This window comes from Malaya genurostris, chromosome 3 (genome assembly GCF_030247185.1).
Source record: "Malaya genurostris strain Urasoe2022 chromosome 3, Malgen_1.1, whole genome shotgun sequence".
NCBI classification, from domain to species: domain Eukaryota; kingdom Metazoa; phylum Arthropoda; class Insecta; order Diptera; family Culicidae; genus Malaya; species Malaya genurostris.
The window spans coordinates 66,446,918-66,459,283 of NC_080572.1; the positions used below are offsets into that span (position 1 = coordinate 66,446,918).

Below are 12,366 nucleotides of genomic sequence, written 5' to 3' on the forward strand. Positions count from 1 at the left end.
GTAGCGAAACGAGTGGCTCAAAATCGAGAGATAAATGGCCCAAAAGTAGGAGTACCGATAGCCTTCACCCCGAAGTAATACCGTAGTAGTTCCGGGGAGGTAGGGTTGGAGATCCAAGGTGTTTTAGTAGGTAGTTACAATTATACAGTGGTAGTCCTGTGGAGAGTCCCACACTCTGTGTGTAAATGCATTTCACCTTTTAAAAAAAACCTGCATACATACATGCAAACATACATATATAAATACATTCATACATACATACACACATATAAACATCATAACATTGAGTTACTATTTCTATTCTAATAGATTTTAACTAGGGGTAATGTACCAATAGCCATTTCATTAGTAGAGTTACCATGTTATTTTACCGATTACTCGACTTTCAATCAATGAATTATGATAAAATCTAATACAATATCTTTGCTTCGGTTTTGTGAAGTTATACCGCAGAAAGAGTAGTTTTTCAATCCTGATATTATAGCGACGCGAAAACTCAAAGCGAATGCTCCTAATTTTATCTCACTCTAGAAGTCAATCTATCAAACAGAAACAACAGATCTCACTCTAACTAATCGTTTCCGTATATGAGATGACTAATGGAGGTGATATAAAGAGGGTACCGTTACCCTACTTTTATCTCTACTATTGGTCGATCGTTAGTCCTGAGCTGAAACGGTTGCCTTTATTACCGTTCTTGCATGCACTTCCTCTTACATTTCACTCACACATCAACTCACCCATTAGACATCCTTACAAAATAAACTGGATGATCATCGTTTGACAGCTATTAGTTGGTTTGCCCACATGTTCAGTCTATATTATTTTATTCTATTTCACTATATTACATCTCATTCCACTATACTCTACGGTACATAAACCGCCAATAAACGTCAAAGATGAACTTGATTTACCGTTCATCTCCTGCCATCGCTTAAAACCCAATTGGGATATGTTCATTCCACTTAATTTCCACTTCACACTGGTAATAAGGGCCACTAGTATGAAAATGAAACATAAAACAGAGCTCAGTTAAGCCCTTTCGGCCTCTCCAACCCCGGATGTTGGAGCGTAATGCAATCAACATCTTATTCAAGTCGTTCCATATCTTATTCATTTAATTCAATAACGAAGCTAAAAACTGTAACACATATCTTTATCAAATTGTAACGCAAATTGATTGTATCTGCAATACCGTCAAGCCCATCAACCACGGGACAAAATTTTGCCCTTCGCAAAAGAAACAGCCAAAATCAATTTTAGATATGCAAAGTGACTTTTTGTGATAAAGCCTACATGTTCAAAAAATTTCATTGAATTCTGAGATAAGACTGCCAACTCCGAAAACGATACATGGCGACATTCGGCTATGTCTTTCTTCACTTTACCGACCAGAGTGTCATTTCGCGTCACTTCTGTAAATCGGTATTTAAATTGCAACCTTTAATAGGACACGAAAAAGAATCCTACATTAAAAACTTCTAGTACACCGACTCCTATGGGTTTCCTGATATATAATGCTTGCTGCTTAAATACAACTACAAGCAATCGGTGTTTATTCCAGAGCAACTATCACTACCATATTTCAACACAAAATTTTACAACCATAGCCGGAAAACATTCTCAATCAGTACGAACTCATTCCGTTAGGAACTAGCTCAAACTTTTATACAACTGAAGAAAATGTTGCTGTTCACTTGTGACACTATTCGAAACATTCCTTTCACATATCTTCCCAAACGGATATAGAAAAAAAAATATAGACTGAATGATCCACAGTCCACGCGGATGTCTGTAGCAATAACCAGAAACACATGACTGGCTACAGCGGATTCCCAGCTACGAATACCAGGAACGTTACCACACACCAATTCGGCTCAAATATTTCCAACGGGAGCCAACGATGAATGAATGAACCCGCGAGATGGAAGGCGAAACCCCACCCCAACTCAACCCACTGACCGAAAGAAAGAAATAACACATCGATCGATAATGCCTTTTTTTGTGCCTTGTTCTAGCTCTAAGGAATCGTTGCTGAGAAAGTGATAGGAAAATGTAGTACGAGCCAACGCTGTGGAAGCTTTTCTTTGGTGAACGAAAGAGAAAAAAAACACCAAAGGACACACCGATATCGTGAAGTCCCAGTTGACGAAGCACCTACCGTTTTGCTTTTTTTTTCATGGGCATTAGTTTTACGTCACCACTGTGTAGCCGACACTGTGGTTCGAACTGTTCAGAATTGTTCTGTTCGTTGGATTTGCCACGGAGTGCGAAACGATAAACTTCCAGGTGTAAAATATTGTGCTGAAAGAAATTCAATGTTGGAAGTGGTAGTGGATTGTTTCATCCCCTGTTTGTTGGTTTTCATTTATGGAAGTATTACTACACACCAAAAAAAATTGAATTTTACAGGTAACTTCATAAAGACCTAATTTGTCAAATCATAGATTATCATGAATTTTACCGGTTTCGACTGTAACTTGCATTCTGCTAGCAGGTGCGACTGTATGAATTTCAATGCACCTTTTACCAGCCAAGCAGATGTGTGCTTCTGTGGCTCAGTCGGTTAACATGTGTCGCGGTGGTCGCTTTAAGGATTCATTTTCTATTTCAGTAAATTTCATTTCATTAAATTTAAGGCACAATATCGAATGTCCTTCCGCTTCAATTTGCGTGAACTTCGACGCTCCATTTATGTGCATCTTTTAAGATGTAAAATCACTGGGTTTTTTTCGAACTGAATACTTGAATACTTCCTTTTTCTGGAGATACATTTGATTAAATGATGATTAAATTGAATCATATATATTCGATTCGGAGTATGGCTGTGAACTGTTTCGAGTCTCTTTTTCGTAAATATGTCTATCTGGAAATAGATCAGAGGAGAGTTAAAACTGCGGGAAGATACGCATTGTACTGCTAATATGAACTCTGCTTTGAAATTGATAGACTGGTATACTGCACCGATCTGTTGACTCTTGCATTGTCTAAGACTTTTATTAAATTGCACGTTTTGGTGTCCATTATTACGTTTCGTATTCGACTCATCAGTGCATTAGCAATTCGTTGAGCTACTAACGCTACATATACGTGCATATATGCATACTTATATACATGTATAAGTCGCGTAAATTGAAACCTTGGTGTATACAATAATGCTATTAAAGCTATTTGTCAATTTTCTCGAAAATTTCCTAACCAATTTTTACTAAAAAGCAAATGAAAGGTCTTGATTTTTTTTTAAAGTCCCCGAAAAGTTGATGGCCTGAACGAGGTGCAAATTTTCATAAAACTTACTGGTAAACTCATTTAATTGGTAGATCTTGTTAGTTAGTGGTTATATAAATCTACCTAGGGACTAGGTTTCCGTTTCCGAACGCACCGGTAATATTGAAGAAAAGCTCCCAAAAACGGAACTCACTTCGATTTCTCAGCAACGGTTAAACCGATTTTCACAAATCATGGTTCAAATTAAAGCTCTTAGTGTCTTAAAAGATACTGTGCATTTTCATCCAGATCCGACTTCCGGTTCCGAAATTTTAGGGCGATGAGTATCCAAACTTTCGAACTGTCATACAAAATGATGCAAAACCAGTACGCTGGTACGGAAGCAAAAAACATCACCACCTAACACACAGCGTTCTTTGTTCAATTTTGTATAGCGGGCAACCCGCGGGGACATTTAAATCTATATTAACTTGACATAACTGTTTACAAATTACCCAAGGTAGATAATCCAATGTCCCAGTTCGAGACATTCTTGCTTGTCGTGATCTTCCATACATGAAACTTCTTTATCATTTCATAAAGACAATTGGAGTTTCAATATAATAATTGCCCATTTTAAGACTTAGTTCTGACTCCAACTGCATTCATTAGTTCAACCAATAGCTGAATTTGAATAGAAATGATGTAATGATACAAACAAACTCGAAATAGTTTATAAAATTATCAACAAAATGTATAATAATAACAACTTATTTTATAATTTATAGAAGTTGATCGTTTGGTTCTAATAATATTCTTGAAAAGTCTAATAATAAATGACGAAATACCTAATATGTTATTTAAAAAATAAGGGAAATATATTTTACTAAATTCAAATCGTTGTGACTATATAAGAATTATATAAGGATAGAAATTCTATGTGAAAGTGATGCTACGGCGAAGAAAAACGTATGTTAACTGCTTTGAGAAATAAACGTATGTATGGGAAAAAACTGTTTACAAATTGGTTATGGTAGTTTATACCCAAAGAAAGTTTGTGATTTTATTTAAGTTGAAAAAAAATTCTTGACATAATCTTCTAGTGATGTTTCTGAAAATATAAGTAATATGAGTAAGGCGTCATTGCAACACTAAGTGGATTAAAAAAGGTTTTAAAAAATCACCATTTCTTTGAAATAATCAATTTTAATTCAAAGCATGCATATTTTGCTTGAATCTACAATATCTTCATTTAGGGGTTATCCTAAGTTTGTGCTTTGGGCACATAACCGTTTTTACTTTTCTTCACGTTTCGTCTTAGACTCGTCAGTGCAGAGCAGTTCAAATTGAACTGCTTAGTGCAAACTTAAACAGTTCAATTTGAACCGCTTAGCAGGCGTAAAGTTAATGCTATTTGCGTTTTCGCTCGGCACGTCAGAAAAGACATGGCACTTCGGTGCCAATTTTAAAAAGTGTTTTGCAAATAGCATTAACTTTACGTCTGCTTAGCGGTTCAAATTGAACTGTTTAAGTTTGCACTAAGCAATTCAATTTGAACTGCTCTGCACTGACGAGTCTAAGACGAAACGTAAAGAAATGTACAATATCTTGTTTTGAAATGACTATGTTTTTTGGTGTGATGTCCAACTAATCGTTTTGTTGTTTTAAACAACCGAGACTTTGCTGCGTGTAGAATACTATTGGATTTCATCCGGAGCCGGCGTTCGGTTCAGGAGTTATCGTTATTTAGAGCATTTTATTTAGATTTTTAGATTATTATTTAGAGCAAAAAACGAAAAAAAATCTTATACATGACTCTAATTTTTTTCAATTGTAGTTCGTTCAATTTTCTTGCCAAACAAATCAATTTCGGCTATATCGGTTGCTAGTTCCCACTTCTGGAAGTACCTAAATAGTGGTCAGACACTCCGAAAGCGGAGCTGACTTCTTTCTTTGACGTATTCAATAATTTTGCCCTCCTTATAGAATTGAATAAAAGATAACACTATTCATTTTATTCAGTTGTAACAAATACACCAAGGTTTCTTTGCTCCTTAAGTAAGATTTCTATTTTCTATACTGGAAAGCAAGTCCATTTAAAGTAAATAGCGACAAGCGTTGCCATTCACTCATTTCGGAATCGTTTTATTGTGTGCATGGTTTTTTATTTTTTTTTTTTTGTTTCTGTTGTCCTTGCCGAAAGCAATTCATTTAATCGACTATCTCGGGCGAGGTATGAAAGCAGTGACATTTTTTGACGTAGTACTTTACTAGCCTTTACAAAATTTACCTCAATTCCAGACACCAGTTTCAAATATAGATTTCCGTTTCAAATGGAGGAGAAATATTCTGCAGTTCCTGCGTTGTACTTTCGAGTAAAATGGCATCAATGTTGTAGAGCATCGAAGAGATTTATTATTATTATTATTATTATTGTAAAATCAACAGACACATTGTAGTCCTAATGATAGTTTCTAATACTAAGTAAAAAATTTGCTTGAATTGTTTTCCGTGAAAGGTTGAAGTCAAATCCAGATGATACACGATTGAACGATCTTTGCAAGCCTATAACGGCACCGTTTGTTCCATAGTTGGTGCGACGTAGAGGTAGTCGAAGAAAGGCGTTGTTACGGAGAGCACGGGGACGAACATTAATATTAACCTCACGGAGCAAAGCGGGGCAGTCAATCCTATCACTCAAAATATCAGCTATCATCAAAGCACGCGACAGCTCTCGTCGTACTTGTAGTGTGTCAAGACCAATCAGCAATCCGCGACTTTCATAGCTCGGCAGTTGATGTGGATTATTCCAAGGTAATCGTCGAAGAACAAAACGTACGAATCTACGTTGTATAGATTCTATTCTATGAGCTCCATTGAGGTAAAGAGGGTTCCAGACTACTGAGCAATATTCCAAAGTAGAACGAACGAGTGTACAGTATAGAGTCTTCAGGCAATAAATATCATTGAAGTGCTTAGCCATTCTAAATATGAATCCTAAACAGCGTGAAGCTTTCGCAACAATGTAGTTAATGTGCTGTTTGAATGATAACTGCTCATCGAGAAAGACACCAAGATCTTTGACGCATGTCGATCTACTAATCATGAATCCTTCAAGATAATATTCGAATTTGAACGGTAACTTTTTCCTTGTGAACGTAATGATTGAGCACTTTTCGGGATTCACTATCATATGATTGGTTTTGCACCAATTCGCAAAGATTTCCAATTGCCGTTGAAGGAATGCCGCATCTTCTGAGCTGCGGATGGTGTTATAGATCTTGAGGTCATCAGCGAAAGAGACTCGTGGTCCATCCAGACAAAGATTTACATCATTGAAGTACAGTAAGAAAATCAAAGGTCCAAGATGACTCCCCTGTGGAATTCCAGACGTTGCAACAAATTCTTCGGAAAAACAATCATCAATTTTGATAGTAAGACGTCGATTGCTGAGATATGATTGTATCCATTGAATGACGTTTGCACCAAAGCCGAGTCGATTTAATTTTGCAATTGTGATGTCGTGATTGATTTTATCGAAAGCAGAAGAGAGATCTGTATAGATAACGTCCGTCTGCAACCCGTCTGACATAGCGTTTGTTATGTAAGATGTGAAAGATACGAGGTTAGTAGCTGTTGAACGCTTCGGCATAAACCCGTGTTGAGTATCATCAATGTACTGCTTGCAATGGTTAAAAATTTGAGTCAGAATGACTTTTTCGAATAATTTAGGAATTGCGCTAAGAGAAGTGATACCGCGGTAGTTGTTCATATCGCTCTTGTCGCCTTTCTTGTAAACCGGATACATGAACGAAGCTTTCCACAAATCCGGAAACACTGCTGTAGTTAATGAGGTTCTGAATAAACGATAAAGTGGTGATATTATTCCAGCTGAACATTTCTTCAAAATAACTGCCGGTATGCCATCTGGTCCTGCAGAACTCGAAGACTTCAATCCAGCGATAGTCATCTGTACCGAATTCACGTCTATGTCAATGGAGTGCAAAAAGCAATTAGATACCGGAACGTTGATGGCCGCTCGTTCGATTTGCTGTGGGGATAATGTTTCAGTAGAGAAAACACGAGCGAATTGTTCCGAAAAGAGCTGACAAATTTCTTGAGTACTCGAACCGGTACGCTCACCGAATCGCATTAACGATGGTAATCCAAATTCCTTTCTTTGCTCATTCACGTGCTTCCAGAAAGCTTTTGGGTTAGACTTTATCCTATGCTGTACCTTCTTTAAATAATTGGCATGGCAGCGCTTCACGGTTTTCTTGTATAACTTATTTATCTGAATATAATTATTGCGCGAAACGTAACCTCCATACTTGGAGTATCGTGTCAGAGCAGCTCTTTTGGATGTTTTCAGATGTTTCAATTCAGCGGTTAGCCACGGCGGATGTTTGGAATGTCGGACGGATCGTTTCGGAACAAAGTAATCAATCGCGTAGATTAGTACATTGGAGAAGGTCTGTACAGCTGCGTTAACATCATCATTGTCGAGAATGTCATCCCAATCGATACTCATTAGGAAGGCAGTCATGCTATTATAGTCAGCTCTATTAAAATTATAGCTGATGATGCTGGAGGGGGCGCTGTCATGAGGTAAACGTTTAGTCTCGAGTACGATGTGTAGCGGAGGATGATGTCGAACACATTTCACTAGAGGAGACGGCGCAACGCAAATGTTGGGTGCGATATCGGTTTTACTGGAGAAGCAAAGGTCGAGCATTCGGCCATTCTCATTAACGATGTGGTTGAATTGCCGCAGCAAGTTGAGATTATAACCATCGAGCAAGGTAGTTATGCCAGCGTGAAATGCTGAAAGTGCGGGATCAGCAAATAAAAATTCATCAGAAGTGGCACACAAATTCAAACTAGGGAAGTTAAAGTCTCCAACAACCAGGATTTCGTCGATGGGCAGCGCTTGATTAGATGCAATTTCATGCAATGACTCGATATGTGACGTAATCAGCGACACATCACGACATCGATCCGGAGGAATGTAAATCACGCAAATGAAAAGCGAGAAATCAGCCAGTTGAACACGAACCCACACCTGCTCGACCCCACTTCCCGGTGTGCTCTCAACCAGTTGAGCTTTTAAACGACGGTGAACCGCGATGAGCACTCCGCCTCCTATGCTCTTCGAACTGTTATGGGAGCTGCGATCGGTACGGAAAATTTCATAATTTGACCCATATCCCAGGACGGATATCGTATTTTCGTTGAGCCACGTTTCCGAAAGAGCAATGATGTCGTAACAATCATCCGCGCATGCCAATCGGTAATCGTCAATGCATGTATTAACGCCACCTACATTTTGGTAGTAAACATACAAAGAACGACTGAAAACGGAAAGCGGGTCAGTGCTGGAAGCGTTCACACCAGGCTCATACTTGCCGTCAATAGTGGTTTGGAAGACCCCTTCCACGCTCTCACGCACAGGACCGGGACGACTGGTGAACGCAGGCTGCAGAGGCTCGACTGTGGAGGGCGTATCAGGGGCTTCCATGAAGCAGATTTCAGTGCGTCCCAGTGCAACATCTATTTGTGCGGTACGCTCAACACTAGAGCAAGACGGCAGCAGATTAGGTACCGGAGGATGACAACTGGAAATGCGAAGCAGGTCAACACTGGAAAGCGGCTCATCGTAAATATACTTGCCATGAAGTGATGTTCGGAAGATTCTCTCACCACACTCGCACACAGGACCGGGACGACTGGAGTACGCTGGCTGGAATAGCTCGACTGTGGCAAGGGGCTCGAGAACTTCCACAGTAGCAACTACATCGCGTCCCAGTAAACTCTCCTCATGGTACGATCACAAATCATTTGTTATTCTAGGTGGTGTTCGCAACAACGACATCGATGGCGAAGAACCGGGTACCATTTCTGCGTCTGTAGCATCGTCGGGAGATGGCGGTAGTACACTGATTGGCGGGCACCAGATATTCTGGTTGCGATTGTACTCAAACTCGCGGAAAAGTACACCTTGGGGCCACGAATCTGGATCAAGTGCAGCGTCGCGAAATTTAGGAAGCAGCCCGACTTTGAATGAAACGAAATTCAGGCTATTGACGTCGATTCCTTTTTTTACCAACGGTACAACCTTAATCTCGTCTTTACAATTGAGACCGTCTCTAGTGATCTGTTCTACCATGTCTTTGGTAACGCTAGGATGAAACCGGGACAAATAAATCCACACTAACGGAGATGATGAAACCGTTTGAATGTTGCAGTTATCAACGTGTTTCCGCCCAGAAAATAAAGAGTTGGCGGGTTCGTATCCGTCTTCGCGACGACGCTTAGCAGTGGGATGAGATAAATCAGTGTTTGTAACACTCTTATCGTTTTTTCGTCCCGGCGTGGAAACAGATACTTTGCGGGTAAGACGAGATATTTGCTGGCTATTTTTCGAAATTTCGACCTTCAGTTCAGCACACACCGATTCCATTCTCTCGGAAATCGCCGAAATCGCACATCCAACAGAAGATATAGACTCCCGGAAACGAGCGAGTTTCATCAATTTGCAGCACTGATCACACATCCAAAACAAATTGGGGTTTTCAGAAAGTACCTTCAAGAACGGTCTGTTGAATCCGGCACACTTCATGTGGACCACATGATTACAAAAACCCGAGCACGAAATGAAATCCTCATCAGAAGTGACGGTTTTAGCACACCGATCACATGCATTGGTCATATCGCAATGATCTGAGACAGATGACATTGAAACACAGATGGCGCTGCAGTCACGTAAAAGCTCTGGGAACTGGATGTCTTACTGATGTGTTGACTATGATCAGTTATATTGTGCACTCAATGAATCACCAACGGCTGCAAAAAACTGATCGAAAAACACTCTCCAAGCACTGCACTCCAGAACCAGACAGAAGCCAACCAAATTAGCAACCGAGTAGCGCACCACAAACAGAATATAAACGTTCAATAACCAAAAAAAAACAATAATTTACTAGAGCTCACAGCACAGCAACAATGACGGTAAGTTGTTTACAAAATTAGGTAATCGGTTCTTTGCAGAGCCTGAAAATTTTTCAAATAACTACTATGCATTCTAGCAAAACATACCGAAAAGTGAACAACGACGGAGGAAATTGAACAAATCAGTCCTTCTAAAGGCTATACATGTTTACAGACGAGATATAAAAGTTGAAAATAAGTGAAAATAATCGGTTTAGTGAACCGTTCGCTCTGCAAACTTCTGCAAATAAAACGAATATTCAGCTACAATGAGTTCGAGAAAAATGCATTGTTTGAATGCGTTTTGGTGACTTCAGGATATGTGGTGGTGGTGTAAGATATTTTATTGTTTTTTAGTTCTATACTAAATTAGAGGAAATTATTCGTATTTTATTGTTTTTTAGTTCTATACTAAATTAGAGGAAATTATTCGTATTCTCGTCAATCCGGATTTGTCTCTGACATTACTCATCCGCCTTTTCAACTTCCGACACTGATTTGATAACATTCCAACAGTTGAAGAGTGTTTCGAAAAGGCAAACAATGGAGTCTACAAGTAAATGTTATGGTTTTTCCGGAATCATTGTAGAAAATTAATACAGCGAATTTCACTTAACTTTTTGTCTATCGTCTTCGACAACTTTTACCTTTCTTTCGTTAGATTTCCAGATCCCCTTAAAAAAAATTCTTGATGGGTTCGACTCCATCCTCGAGCTGCTTCAATTTTCAGATGCTTCGTAAAAAGTTAACTGCTCCTCAGCAAGGTCATGCGCCAATTGTCGGAACCGATAGAAATCAGAAGGTGCTATTTTTGGGCTGTATGATGGGTAAGGTAGCACTTCCCATTTCAGTGCTTGAATTTGTTACTAGTTGTTACTACTGTAAATTGTACACTTATTGTGTGCAAGAAGCTTAGAAAGTAAAGTTGGGCACTCTTAAAAATGTATACAACGAAAAAAAAAGAATCATACATAAATTAGCTCGTTCTCGAGATATTCAGAAATGTAAAAAAATCAGATTACTAGAATTCTTCATGGTACAACTGTATAATCTATTTTTCGCATATTACAAATAGTCAAACATTTGAAAAATTGACGCTTTTTCTGATCAAACAACTCGTTAACCTGCTTCATGCACTTTTCGGCAGTTCAAAATTTTTGTGCAAAATTTCATCATTGAAACGCCGTTTTAGGATAAAAATAATTTCTCACTGGAAACTTGCCTAACGCAATGTACCTCTCAATGTCACGCGGGTGGTCCTCGAATATGATAGACTGTGAGGTATACTTACCGAATTCTTCTACATCGATTGTTGCTTTTGCTGCTTCGAGGATGTTTTACGGCAATCTAGTCACAGTTTTTGAATCCAAACTTTTTAGCACGGTGAACTTAGATAATTCAAATTGTGGCTAATATTTGCGAGCCAACAAAACTACTTTGACTGAAACGGATCACTTTTGCAAACCTCACGATCTTTCACTACTTTTTCTTCGTCTCTGGTAACAGCAAAATAGCTGGAAATTTTTCGCACTAATCTGATGTAATTGATTTTTTTTCTTTCTCCTCCTGATTCACTGCGCGGAACAGCGAGAAAACAACCTCGGACCAATGATGGGCTGGTACACACACGGGAACTGAGCACCGAGAACCAATTTTTCGCAAACGAGTGCACCGTAAAATGGCAAGATATAACTGCAGAAAACACCTATTTAATCAATTATTATCTTTCCCCTCTACGCCGTTCTTCCGGATTGATTGGTAATCTCCAAGAAAAAATCCACCGCAACACGATGTTTACTGGCTCGGACACAAACTCGATTTGAAAGATAACGTTGAAACTCTGGTAGTGTTGAGAAAAAAAACTGATATTCTCGAATATTGTTCGAGGCACTTCTTCTGTGTGGGAGAGAGAAAGATCTCCTGCTGCTTCGAATCTAAACTGTCTCGATGTCAGTCAGTCAGTCAGTCATTGAATGTCAAAATTCGAAATCATTCAAGATCTGTCAATTCGAAAATGGATTCTGCAGTCAGTGTTACGTAGCGTTACAGGTTTCTATTTCGCCATTTCCTTGACTGCAGGGATGCCAGGTAATTTTTCCAAAAATCTGTGATCAAACCAAAAACCTGTCTGTGAAAATCTGTGCACGTTCCCATACCATAATAGCAGATCAA

General features: G+C 39.0%; 1 protein-coding gene across 6 annotated transcripts in view; it reads right to left on the reverse strand.

The window, feature by feature from the left end:
* LOC131436844 (endophilin-A) overlaps positions 1-12,133 on the reverse strand; it is a 117,502-nt gene extending 105,369 nt beyond the window's left edge. For 5 of the 6 annotated variants that reach the window (XM_058605778.1, XM_058605781.1, XM_058605780.1 and 2 more), the window contains exon 1: positions 11,486-12,132. The gene's annotated coding sequence lies outside the window, so the exon portion shown is untranslated. Of the gene's footprint in view, positions 1-11,485 lie in introns of all 6 variants that reach the window. The other variant, XM_058605782.1, reaches the window with a different exon arrangement.
* Positions 12,134-12,366: the final 233 nt, after the last annotated feature.